The sequence below is a fragment of the Hakea prostrata genome, chromosome 4, assembly GCF_041222555.1.
Source record: "Hakea prostrata isolate BN-2017 chromosome 4, UWA_Hpros_2, whole genome shotgun sequence".
NCBI classification, from domain to species: domain Eukaryota; kingdom Viridiplantae; phylum Streptophyta; class Magnoliopsida; order Proteales; family Proteaceae; genus Hakea; species Hakea prostrata.
The window spans coordinates 45,454,280-45,466,793 of NC_142603.1; positions in this window are offsets into that span (position 1 = coordinate 45,454,280).

The following is a 12,514-nucleotide window of genomic DNA, read 5'->3' on the forward strand; positions in this document are numbered from 1 at the left end:
ATGAATAGAAATCATTAAGATGTAAAAATGCAAAAAGATGAAAGCTTGCATATGGTAAAGGGAGATGAAGACTAGTTGAATGTAGGGTTTTATTTTGTTCAAGGGTATTTTAACCATTTTAAAAGGTTTAACTTTTTTTTTTTTTAATCTGAGATTCATATAGGCTAGCTTACGCGCACATCGACTACCTCTTCAAGGGAGCTTTATATAATTAATATAGGCGGAGCTTCACCCCTAGCTCTAAGAGGATTCGAACTTTGACCTCCTATGTGGAAGCATTAGTCTTTTACCAAGTAGGGAAAAAAAAAATTCAATCAAGCTTGCTTTGATTATAATGTTTTAAAATAGACACTATGAATTGGTTGTAAATCAAATAATAAAAACCAAATAGTATGCAAAACGGTCGATCTGGGTTGATTCATACCTCGTTTGATCTAAACCTCACCTTGTCAAATTTGAAAAACTGAAACCATACAAATTGACATACTTAGGTTTACAGTTATGACACTATTTTTGGAGTGACAATTGTATTTCATTTTCAAAGAACTTGATGAGTTTGGATGCTCACTTTGAAGGGGCTCTCCTGGTAAATTTTTTATGAGCTATATGATTCAGCCACTTACGGCAGGTGTCACTAGAATAGAAATCATGTCCCTTCTTTTATCAGCTAATTTGCACCCAAATCCAATCCCAATTTGATAGAGAGAGGTGATACTCAAATTTGGGGTACAAGTTTGGTCTTGAGCCCGAATAGGGCTTGTGTCACATCCACCCAGCCAGTACTCTATCTGGCATATCCGAGTGTGTGATCCACAACCCCGAAGATCCAGTATTTAAGGAAATCATCCTCCCACATTTACAATAATATAATCGAGAACAAGATTTAAATCAAAATTAACTATATTAATCAAGAGATCAAGATAAGGTTCAAGAATACAATTAGAGTGTGGAAAATGATACCAATAGAATAAACCAAATGTAGAGTATAGCGGAAAATTACTCTACAATAGCAGCGGAAAAGTAGATCAAAAGTAAAAGAAAAATTACAACTGGTTATCAAAATGAAAAGGAAAACAAAACAAAACTAAGGTCTCATCGAATCTATAAAAATAAAAAAGAGGAAGAGACGATGTCCCATCACTGGCACACAAGTGCTAGAGTCGAACTAATCCTAATAAGCTCCAGTCTTGTATTGGTAGTCTTCACCGTCATAGTCACCGTAACCAGTACCTTGAGTACTGTAAGAATCATCAACTTGGTCTTCATAGTATTGACCATCAATATCGTCAGTTCCTGCAGATAAGTCTAACAAAGATGTTGCAAAAAGGAGTGAATTCAAAAGAACTTAGCAAGATAGTTCATTCGATAATAACATAATAACACATGATAGCAAATCATACTGAATGTAATATGATATGAAACAAATAATGCAAACATGCTTCTAACTCTATGTATGATGGTCTCTATTGGTAGACATGCTTTAAGTCATAGCACCACACTCTTCTGGTAGGGTTCAAAATCACTCTCCCTTAACCATATCGGTATCTTGGGTTCTCCAGTTGGCAATGGGTCATGCATTCCTCTCAGACATTCCTTGGTTGGGTTTAGGTCAACACTCTCTCACGCCCTTGTTTGGTTTGAGTACTGGCGTATGTCAAGGTTAAGCCTAACCAAATGCAAGTTTTCTACTTAGTTATATCAACTTAGATCCAAATACTTACATTCCTCCCCTCTCGGGATCATTTTCGGTATCCTTCTCTCTAGAGTCAGCGTATTTTATGCCTACAACCAACTCGGACTACGGACTCATCAACCCTTTTGGTCATCCACAAATAGTCAATAGGCAGTTCTCATGGGTTGAATACCGATCTTGAGCGCCCATGAGCCCACGTTTCACCACTACAACCCTACCAATTGAATGGCCCCCACAATGTGATCCATGTCCTTTCACGGGTTGGTTACCGGTCTTGAGCGCCCACAAATCCCCATTGCTGTCACGGGTTGCTCGGTCTCAATACCCATTCGATCGGGTCTGATATAACAGGGACATCCTAGCCAAATACTTCTAGATGTGCCATAAATATGTCAACCAGTAATCAGGGAAAGCGCCAAGGGGCACCATAGGAAAAATGTCCCATACCACATCCACTGGTGTCCAAAGGCAGAAAAGCCGAAAGGGCATTCCCCATTCCCCAATCACAACCTAAGCAATCACAATCCCAATTCAGTCATTCACAAGCACAACTGATAATACAAAACATAAGTGAGATATAATATTTGAATCACATAAACAAGTACTACTGTAGTTGAAGAAACTACAACAACAATATAATTATAAGAAAGCTATTACAACAGTAGTATAATCATGCAATCCGATCGATTACAAGTAAACATGTATATTAGGTCTAGGGATCAACCGTGCTTACCTTAAACAAATTTCAAAGAATTTCGGAGGATATGACGAGAAGTCCAAGACTAGTAAATAAACCCTAAACAATCATATAACAATCATTAGGAATAAACCTAGAAGATTATAAGTCAAACGAATCAAATTGGATGAAGAAACAAGCTGTTGTCATTGTTGGTAGCTTGGTTGGCAGCCTTGTCCAATCGACCAACAAGTAGACCAATGGGGCAGAAAACTCGAATTTGGTCATAACTTCTTCGTTTAAAGTCCGATTGCTCCGAAATTCGAAAGGGAGTTTCCTAAAAACATACTAAGACTATCTATGAAGGTCTAAGCATCAAAATATGGTCAAAAAGTAGAATCCTAATTGAACAATAAGATTAGGGTTTCATTGTATATAGTTCATGGGTCTCATGGAAAGATTAGGGAGAATAAAGATTCACCCCCTAGGTCAAGAAAAATAGAAATTTATAATCAAGAAAGGTGTTGGGGAGGATTCAACGAATTAAAAGAGAATTAAGGTTCCCAATTTGGTTACCCCTCTCATGAGGGTTACCCAAGAGTTTCCTCCCAAAATCAACCACTTTAAATTCCCATGGTAGAAAGAAAAATAAGGATCAACCCAACAATCATGGGGATAGAAGGAAAGATTGTAACACTGGTGTGAGACCTTCCTTACAATCACTAAGATAGGTAGAAAAATAATGAGGGAGTAATCAAGATCTCAGGTAAGATCAATTTCAAGAATATCACCATGTGGCTTCAAGAATATAGAGTGAATTGGAGGATTCACCAATTAACTCTAGGGCTAATAGAACCAAAGAAGAGGCCATTACAGTAGTGTGATGATACATTTCTCATGGATGTTTGGGGATCTTCCTTGGCTTCGAAGAAGAAACAATTCGATTACTAACCTTTGTAGAAGAAGAACCGATGAATAAACTCGAATGGATGCTTGGGGATCTTCCTTGGCTTCGAAGAGGAGGTCCTAGGGTTCTTCCCACGTTCTCCATAAGTTTAGAATTGATTATGAGTGAAAAACACAGAGTTCCCTTTAAATAGAACAAAAACCCTTTAAAAAATTAGAGTTTTTACCAATTTGACCTTACTGTCACTATTGGACTAGCCAGTCGACCAATGCCGACAAAGAACTCTAAAACAGGGAATTCAAGGTCCTATCCTCAATGTCTTTCGATGGGCTTCTCACAACTCATCAAACAACTTACCTAGCATGGAGGGATGCCTTCAAACCATGTCTAAATAGGCTTTAGGTCCAACAGCCAGGCTCTCCTTCATTAATGTGCAGTTTCTTCTCCAACTCAGACAAAGTTTCCAAGTATGGAACACCACTATCAATTTCCATGGATTCTGGGTCAAACACTATGTTTTCCATTGAGATGGCCCATAGTTGCCTTCTACCTTCACTTCGGGTCTTCGGACCTAAAAACAACAAGGTTTCCGGGTTAGGGTTAGGGCTGGATTTCACAGCTTGGGCTAAAGATTTTGGCCCTACGGGCGGGTTAGGGCCAAAATATTCTAGCCCTAAACTAAGGCCAAGGGCGGTTTTGGGATTACACTTTAGCATGCCCGGCCTATCCTGGCCCGTCCCTAAATTTTTAGACCTAACCCAGGCCCTGATTTTGGCCCTAGTCCTAGCCCTGATTTTGGCTCTGATCCTGGACATAATTTGAGTTTGGATCTTCCACCCACATAGAGAGGAATTAATTCTAATCCACATGGGTGGATGCATGACATGTGTTAGATTTTAAAAACATGATATTGTTTTGTAGAAAATTAACAAAAATAAATTATAACCTCATTAACTAATGTAGTAACATCCATCTCATTTTGGCCCTAGTCTTGATGCAAATTTGACCATGATCATGTACTAGATTTTTACCCTGATCTTCATATTAACCTTGAAAAAAGCATTGATTTTGACCTTGAGTCATTTTAATCATATTAGACTGTGAGTTAACTTTTTATATTATTTTTAGGGTAATTTTTATTTGAACCCCTTGAGGTTCGACCTAAGTCATTTTTCGTTTTCAAAAATATTAACTTCTTTTTTCTTTTCTTTTTTTTTGACTAAGACAAGAATATATTATAAGTAATAAAAACTAGCATATAGAGAATTAATATCTAACAAATCTACACCCCAACTTCTTATCATGAATATTGATATCTTTCTTTTACCTCCAATGTGGTACTTCAAAAATACTTATTAAGGACATATAGTTGTGTTTGTAACTAAAATACAATTTTCTTTAACTACGGAGGAAAAGACAGACTGGAATGAAGTTCGACCACTGTCTTAGAAATTGAGAATTAAGACAAGACTTTTTCTTTTTTCCTTCGAACTTACATATAATAACCCTAATTTTCATCGAATACCAAATTAGAAAACCATAGAAAATAGGGATTTCACTATTTCTCTAAATTCTAAATGAGTAAAAATATAGACTGAATACAAGTTTTGGACTATTTGTTGACATCTTTACCATTTTATTTATGAGGTTATGTTTGGAATTTAATAATTCAGCAACTTTAATAATTATTTCAATAGAAAATTCAAAAAAAAAATTCACTTATCTCAAGTAAAAAATTTATAAAAGAATAAAAAAATTCAAATAATTCATTTAATTGGATAATAATCAGTCTAAAAGAATAATACCATATTTACATCCCATTAATAATCAAAAAGATTTGGATACCCTTAAACAAATGTGGATGCAGATTCGGAAGCGGATTTCAGTTGTCCGTTTAGTCATTTACACGCTGAGCTACATTCTAGACTTTTATTAATAAAATTTATGTAAATAACTGCGAGTTACTTATAATCAACTTCCTAATTCAATTAAATTAAGATTTTTTAGAATCAAACTTATAAATACATAGGAATACATTTTAAAGGTCATAAGTCTTTTGTCTTTTGAAAAATATTATGTGGGTAGGGCTTAAAAGGGTTAAATCCCGATATAAACTGTGATTGTCATTGAAACTGTTTTGGATCAAACCTATACTGGTAAGACCTTCTTAATAATTAATGTTAATAACTAATAGTAATAGTGAGAAAAATGGTCGCTTTGGAGAGAATTTCAAATTGACTCATTTCCCCTCAACCTTTTTACTATGATACCAATGTTTGCTTTGAAAAAAAATTTCAAATTGACTCATCTCCCCTCAACCTTTTTACTCAGGGTATCAGAGTGGATTAATAGAAAATATTTAAAAATTAGTTTCATAGATATAATCAACTAGTTTTATCAGATAAAATAAAAAATAGTATTGTTTATTCGAATTTTTACTATATCATTTGAAGGTTGTTTATTTGGTAAGAGTGCATGGGTTGTCAAGCATTACATCTACTGAAAAACCTCAAAGAGAATCCATTTGGCAAAAAAATATATAATTTAGCCTCTTAAATCACAAGTTAGTAGTTACATATTTTTTTTCTCGTAATTTTTTTAAAATATTTTCGTTATTAGATTTGAAATTTTCAAATAAACTATGCATTAGATTAAATTATTAGAAGATTTCTAAGGAAGAAAGATATATATTGACTTAGGAAAAAGTGAGGAAAAAAAAAATCCACTTTAACATATATCTTACCAAAATATGATTTAACCTCCCCTAGAATTTAATAGGTTCATGTCTTTGGCGAACCTAATATATTGCAAAAGTGAATTCTTTATGAACATATTTTGGTAAGATATATGTTAAATCATTTATTCTCCACCTTAATTTATTAAAGAAATGGGTAAGTTTAATGTTATCCCTTTTTCAGAAATCATAATAATAATGTACTCGTTTAGAAAAATGTCAGGTGTACTTTAAGTCTGGCTATATTAACTCAAAATATGAATGAAAAAAAAAATTGTTTTTATCGTTTTGTTCATAACCATCTCAAGTCAAGTGTAACCATATGCTCTTTTAAAGTATTCAAATTTCTAAAGGACTAAAACCTTCTCTTACCTGCATTTAAAGAGAAAAATGCTGAAAAATATTTAAAATATAGTCATCTATCAAAGTCAAATCTATAGAAGAGGCCAAGAACATAGGAAATTTAAATAAAAACTTAAGAAGTTTGCTTAACAAGTGAAGCTGAGAAGACATCTTACTCAATAAAATAAAAATAAAAAAGAAAAAAAAGAAGAAGCTGAAAATACACCATCATCACCTGTATTCTAGTGACTTCAATAGTATTGTTCTTTTCTCTTCTCCTTCTCAAAGTCTCAAGTATCAACTCTCTAACTCTCAACTCAAGTGTAAAATTGTGTTTAGTTCTTCAAAGGTCTCAGGCTTTTTTTATTTTTTTCTCAAATCTCAACTCAAAGGCTTGAAATTTAAGGTGTGTTGCCATTCTTTGAATCATTTCCCCCCCTGTATGTTGTGTTTTTCATTTTCTTGATTGTAGGTTCAGCTGTGAGTTCTATTTCAGCCTTTCTCTATTGCTTCTCAAAATATTTTATTGAGAGTTTAAAGGTTTTTAGGTTAAAACTAAAGATGTTGTCATAACTTATGAATATGAACTTATAGTACCAACCTAACAAGGAAAAAGAATAATGCCCTTTGAAAATGAGTTGTAGCTAGAATGGAAATGAAAATGGAAAAGTCCTTAACCTCTTGAGCTGCAAGCTATTATCAAGTCATTAAAGCTTGTAAAGTTGCTTGTTGGTTCATCCAAGATGATGAAGCTCACAAGCCATTAATGGGACTAGTGGTTCAGATGCTTGAAGGATTAACAGATGTTACTCCACTCCATTCTCTAAACCTCTCAAAGCTTTTGAGGAATCCTCATCTAGTTGGAGTTTGTGAACATTCACATCTCAGACAAAGAGCACTATGTTGGAAGCAATATCCATGACCAAAATAAGCTTGAAACCGTTGGTAGATTTGGTAGATATTTCATCAATGATTACATAGAGTTGTTATGTAGGGTGTAATCATGGTTTTTCACCGTACAGTAAGAAATCATGGACTAGTCAATCCAAAGCAGAGCTTATTTAATTCAAAACAGAATTATTCATCTCCGACCTCAAAACCAACAACAAGATTTCCTTCAACTCATAATATGCTTTAGGACAAATCAACAAGATTTCCTTAATTTGCACTTGAACTCATATCAAACTAGTGAACTACAATACATGAACCTCCAAAACTACTAGAAATTGTTTGTTTGTGAACTCAGATCAATGGAAGTAACATCTTAATCTACCTAGTAGAGATTGATATTATCAAAGTCAGACTGATAAACATTTTGCATGAACAGTCTCACTAATATTTGTCTGTCATTTGGGATTAGTGGTATATAGGTGAAGGGAGACCATAGTAGTCAACTTGGAAATCTTTTACCTTTGTGAGATGCCCTAGAATACGAGACTTGTAATATCAAAAATTATTTGGGACTTATCATCCTAAAATAAAACTTCATGTGGCACAAATTTTGATTCCCCCTGCTGTTTGGGGTCTCAGTTCTTTGCATCAGATGAGAGGACAAAGGCTGTGAGACAAATGATAATGGCTGTGACACCAGAAAAAAGACAGAAGGGCTTGACTTACTATTGCCATACCAAGATCTGCTTTTGAGGAATTCTCATATAGTTGGAGTTTGTGAACATTCACATCTTAGACAAAGAGCACTATGTTGGAAGCAATATCCATGACCAAAATAAGTTTGAAACCGTTGGTAGATTTGGTAGATATTTCATCAATGATTACATAGAGTTGTACTATGTAGGGTGTAATCGTGGTTTATCACCATATAGTAAGAAATCATGGACTAGTCAATCCAAAGCAGAGCGTATTTAATTCAAAACAGAATTATTCCTCTTCGACTTCAAAACCAACAACAAGATTTCCTTGAACTCATATTATGCTTTAGGACAAACCAACAAGATTTCCTTAATTTCCACTTGAACTCATATCAAACTAGTGAACTACAATACATGAACCTCCAAAACCATTGGAAATTGTTGGTTTGTGAACTCAGATCAATGGAAGTAACATCTTAGTCGACTTAGTAAAGATTGATATGATCAAAGTCATATTGATAGACATTTTGCATGAACAGTCTCACTAATATTTGTCTGTCATTTGGGATTAGTGGTATATAGGTGAAGGGAGACCATAGTAATCAACTTGGAAATCTCTTACCTTTGTGAGATGACCTAGAATACACAATTTGAAAACCTTTAAAAATGAGTTTATACCAGCAATGAGCAGCCTAATTCACATTCCTTTAAACCCACCAAGTTGCAATAGGAATTACTTTTTTCACTTATTATTAGAAGTTGTTGCCCAAAAATCTTGATTAATTGGTGTTCTGTGATAGAAGATAGTCCATTTTCTTATCATTCTTTTTGGGGTAAATCATTCTCCATCAATCATGCCAAAGCCCTTGTGCATTCTTTTCTGGTCATCTAATCGTTTGAGATTCTATGTGCCGGTTGAACAAAGAAATATTGTGCATTTGTTTTCTGTTGAAATATAATGGAGGCATGTCGAGGGCCATATGCATCAGTAGGAGGACCTTCGTTGTTGGGATTTTTGGGTGAGGTGATTGATGTTGTAACTCTAAAAAACCTTAAAACTATTGGTTATGCATTTAAGATGGGTTGATTGAAATAAATCTTAAATGGAATTGTTTCACCCTGAACTTGAGGTTATCTCTTCTGGATCTTTGGGGTGTAAAGGGAAATGAGAGATAAGAATGCTAAAGAGAAGAAACCACTTGGAAGTTCATTAGCATAAAGAAACAAAAGTATGACCTCGTCTCTTACAACTTTAAGTTGCTCTTTTTGGGTGATGCATTTAAGAGGGTTACTGCTCTTGTTTCACAATTTCAGAAGGCCAGATGTGCATCTTATGCTTACTATAAAGTTGTACAGGCCTTCTGACTACCAGAATCCTGGGTAGTGAGACATGGACAATGAAGTGTCTCTTTATCAAAATGAATAATGCTTCTGTATCTAGGAGTCAGACAATCTTAAGTTAAAGCTGGGTACAGTAAACTTAGGATACTATCAACTTATTCAATAGAAATTTTAATTTAATAACCAAATAACTTGTATTTTAGAATGAGGGAAGTCCTTGAGAATCATTGTGGAGCATCTTTACATGTTTATTTAGGAGTGAAAGAGGAAAGATTCCCAATTATGCTTCAGAGAAGGGGGAAAAGGAAAGAAAATTACAAAAAATTATTATTTAACGTTAATTCTTACCTATCATGATGAACAAGGTTAACAATAATTAGTTCTTGTTTTGAAACACTTTAGATGGAAGCTTTTGTGGTACAATACAAATTGAATGTTGTAGTAGCAATAGATTGTGAGTGGCCTTTGGTTCAAATATCCATTTTTTACTCACTTTGAGATACTATTGTTTAGCCTCAATGATTTGTGCATGGTTGTTGTTGAATTTAACTTACTAATCAAGTGCTCATGGGCAACTTGAACCATAAGAGAGAAATAGTGGATGGGAATGGGGAGAAAAACCTCAACTCCTACTAAATGTGGTATCTACTAGTTTCAAAAGTCTCTTGCTAGTTACATTATTTTTTTATATATTTTAGTTACCTTCCTACATTCAAGTCTATATAATAACAAATACAATTAATGTTTAAAGTGTCCCACGATACCATACGATACTAGCCAATATATATTCATATTTGACCAAACCAATATGATATATCTCGATACGTCTCTTTATTGAATTACACTAAAATACATTAGCTAGAGTGATACAACACTCGAAATAGGACGATACGTCTCTTAATATCACTTGACCGATACAATATTTGATATCGATACTTTAAACCTCGAATACAATTATCTAAGTTCATATGTTTCAATACATTTCTTAGCTTTTTTATTTTATTATTATTATTATTGTTTTTTATAGTATTCTTAGTTTGTTTACGCAAATGAAATTTTATATTTGCAAATATTAACAATGCAAGGAAATACCAACTCAAGTGCAACAGATAAGCCAAACGATTCTACACATGAAAAATGTTGCTTCAAGTGAAGTATCTTCTTATAGTAAAATAGTATGATCAAATAGTGTTTGGAATAATTTTATTAAAATTGCACCTCCTAGTGGTTCAAAAATTACAAAATGCAAATACAACTATTGTAATGGAATTTTTTTTATGTTAGTTCAAGTGGGACTAGTGGATTAGAAAGACACTTAAAAAGATATTACAAATATACAGCTAGTCAAAAAGACACGAAGCAAAAGTTGTTATATTTTCAGTTGAGGATAGTGATGGTAAGAACTTTGCTGCTTTATCAAGTTGGAAATTTGACCAAGAAATTTGTAGAAATTAGCTTGCCATTATGGTCATTATGGATGAGCTACTTTTTACATTTGTCAAACAAGAATGTTTTAGTAAATTTCTAAAGGCATTATAACATAAGTTAATATTTGGTCACAGTGTCACGTACCACTGTGACAAAAGATTGTTTTGCACTATATTTGGAAGGAGAAAAAAATAAAAGAAATTGAAAGATATATTCAAGAAAAATAGTTATTGGATTTGCATTACTACATATATGTGGACTTCAATCCAAAACCTTAAATATATTTGTGTAACAACCCATTACATTGATTTAGATTGAAAATTAAAGAAAATAATTATTAATTTGTCCACTATCCCATCACCCCACACCAATGAAATTATTAATAATGTCCTTGACTAATGCTTGTTGGATTGGTGTTTGAAAAAATTGTGTTCTATTATTATATAATGCATATAGCAATGATGTGACTGCTCGAATTTTGAAAAGGAGGTTGATAAAAAAAAATGAATTATTGTCTTTTTATTTTTTTATTTTTTGTTAAGAAAAAAATAATATTTTCATGTTAGATGTTGTGCTCATATTTTGAATTTAATTATTAAAAATGATATTGAAGTGTGTGAGAACTCAATAGTAAAAATAAATGTTGTAGTGAGGTATGTTAGAAGCTTACTTAAAAGTTCCTAACAATTTAAATTATGTTGTCAAGAAAAATTCAATGTAAGAAAACTTTGTGTCTTGATGTTGCTACTCATTAGAATTTTACATATCTCATGTTAAAAACAGTTTTAAAATTCCAAAAAGCTTTTAAATGCTTAGAAGTTAGGGAGTTGAGTTTTATAATGAGTTGTAAGGATATGGTCCCAAATGAAAAAGATTGGGAAAAGGCAAAATATTATGTAATTTTTTAAAAGTGTTTTACAATGTCACTACAAGATTATCTAAATTACTTTACATCACTTGGAATTCTTATTTTTCTGAAATCTATGAAATTGAATCACTTTCGATATAATGGTCAAGAAGTGAAGACCCTACGATTTGGCTTTAGTGATGCGCAACATTAAGCTGCGAATGGTCCAAATTTAAAGTGGTGGTCGAGATTCGATCAAATCTCGACCACCCATTTTGTTTGTTTTTTTTTTGTGGGGGTTTTAGTGGAGTAGTTCAAAAAGTGAAAAATAATAAAATAATAAAATCAAAACGGGTGGTCGATATTCAATCTAGACCACTAGAATTCATCCACACTATCACCTCATTGCTACGCATTTAATATGGCATTAGTAATGATGGACAAATTTAAAAAGTATGGGAATAATGCAGAAAATGCTAATATCTTTTTTATTGTTGGTATTGTTTTTAATTCCCACATCAAATTAGCATTTGTGGAGGTTTGCTATTTGGAAAAGTATTCTCAATTGATGTGAAAATGAAGATTGGAAAAATTAAGAATGTCATAAATCAGTTTTATAACTCTTACTAATCATTTGAATTACCTCCTAATGCAATTGAAACTGCTTTTAACTTCTAAATTCAGTGATCTTACAAAGAATTATGCGATGAATATTCAAAATAAGATTCTTCAGAAAATGAAAAACAAGGTGAATTTACAAGTAGGAAATGAGTTGGATCATTATTTTTTGGAGATTATTGTAGATGGTAGAGATAATAGGATAGTTTCGATATTTTGAACTGATGGAAGATTAATAGTTCAAGATTTTTTATTGTTAGTAAAAGGGTTCGAGACATTTTGTCAATTCTCCACTGTAGTTTCAGAATTAGCTTTTAGCACTGGCAGTCATATTCTAGA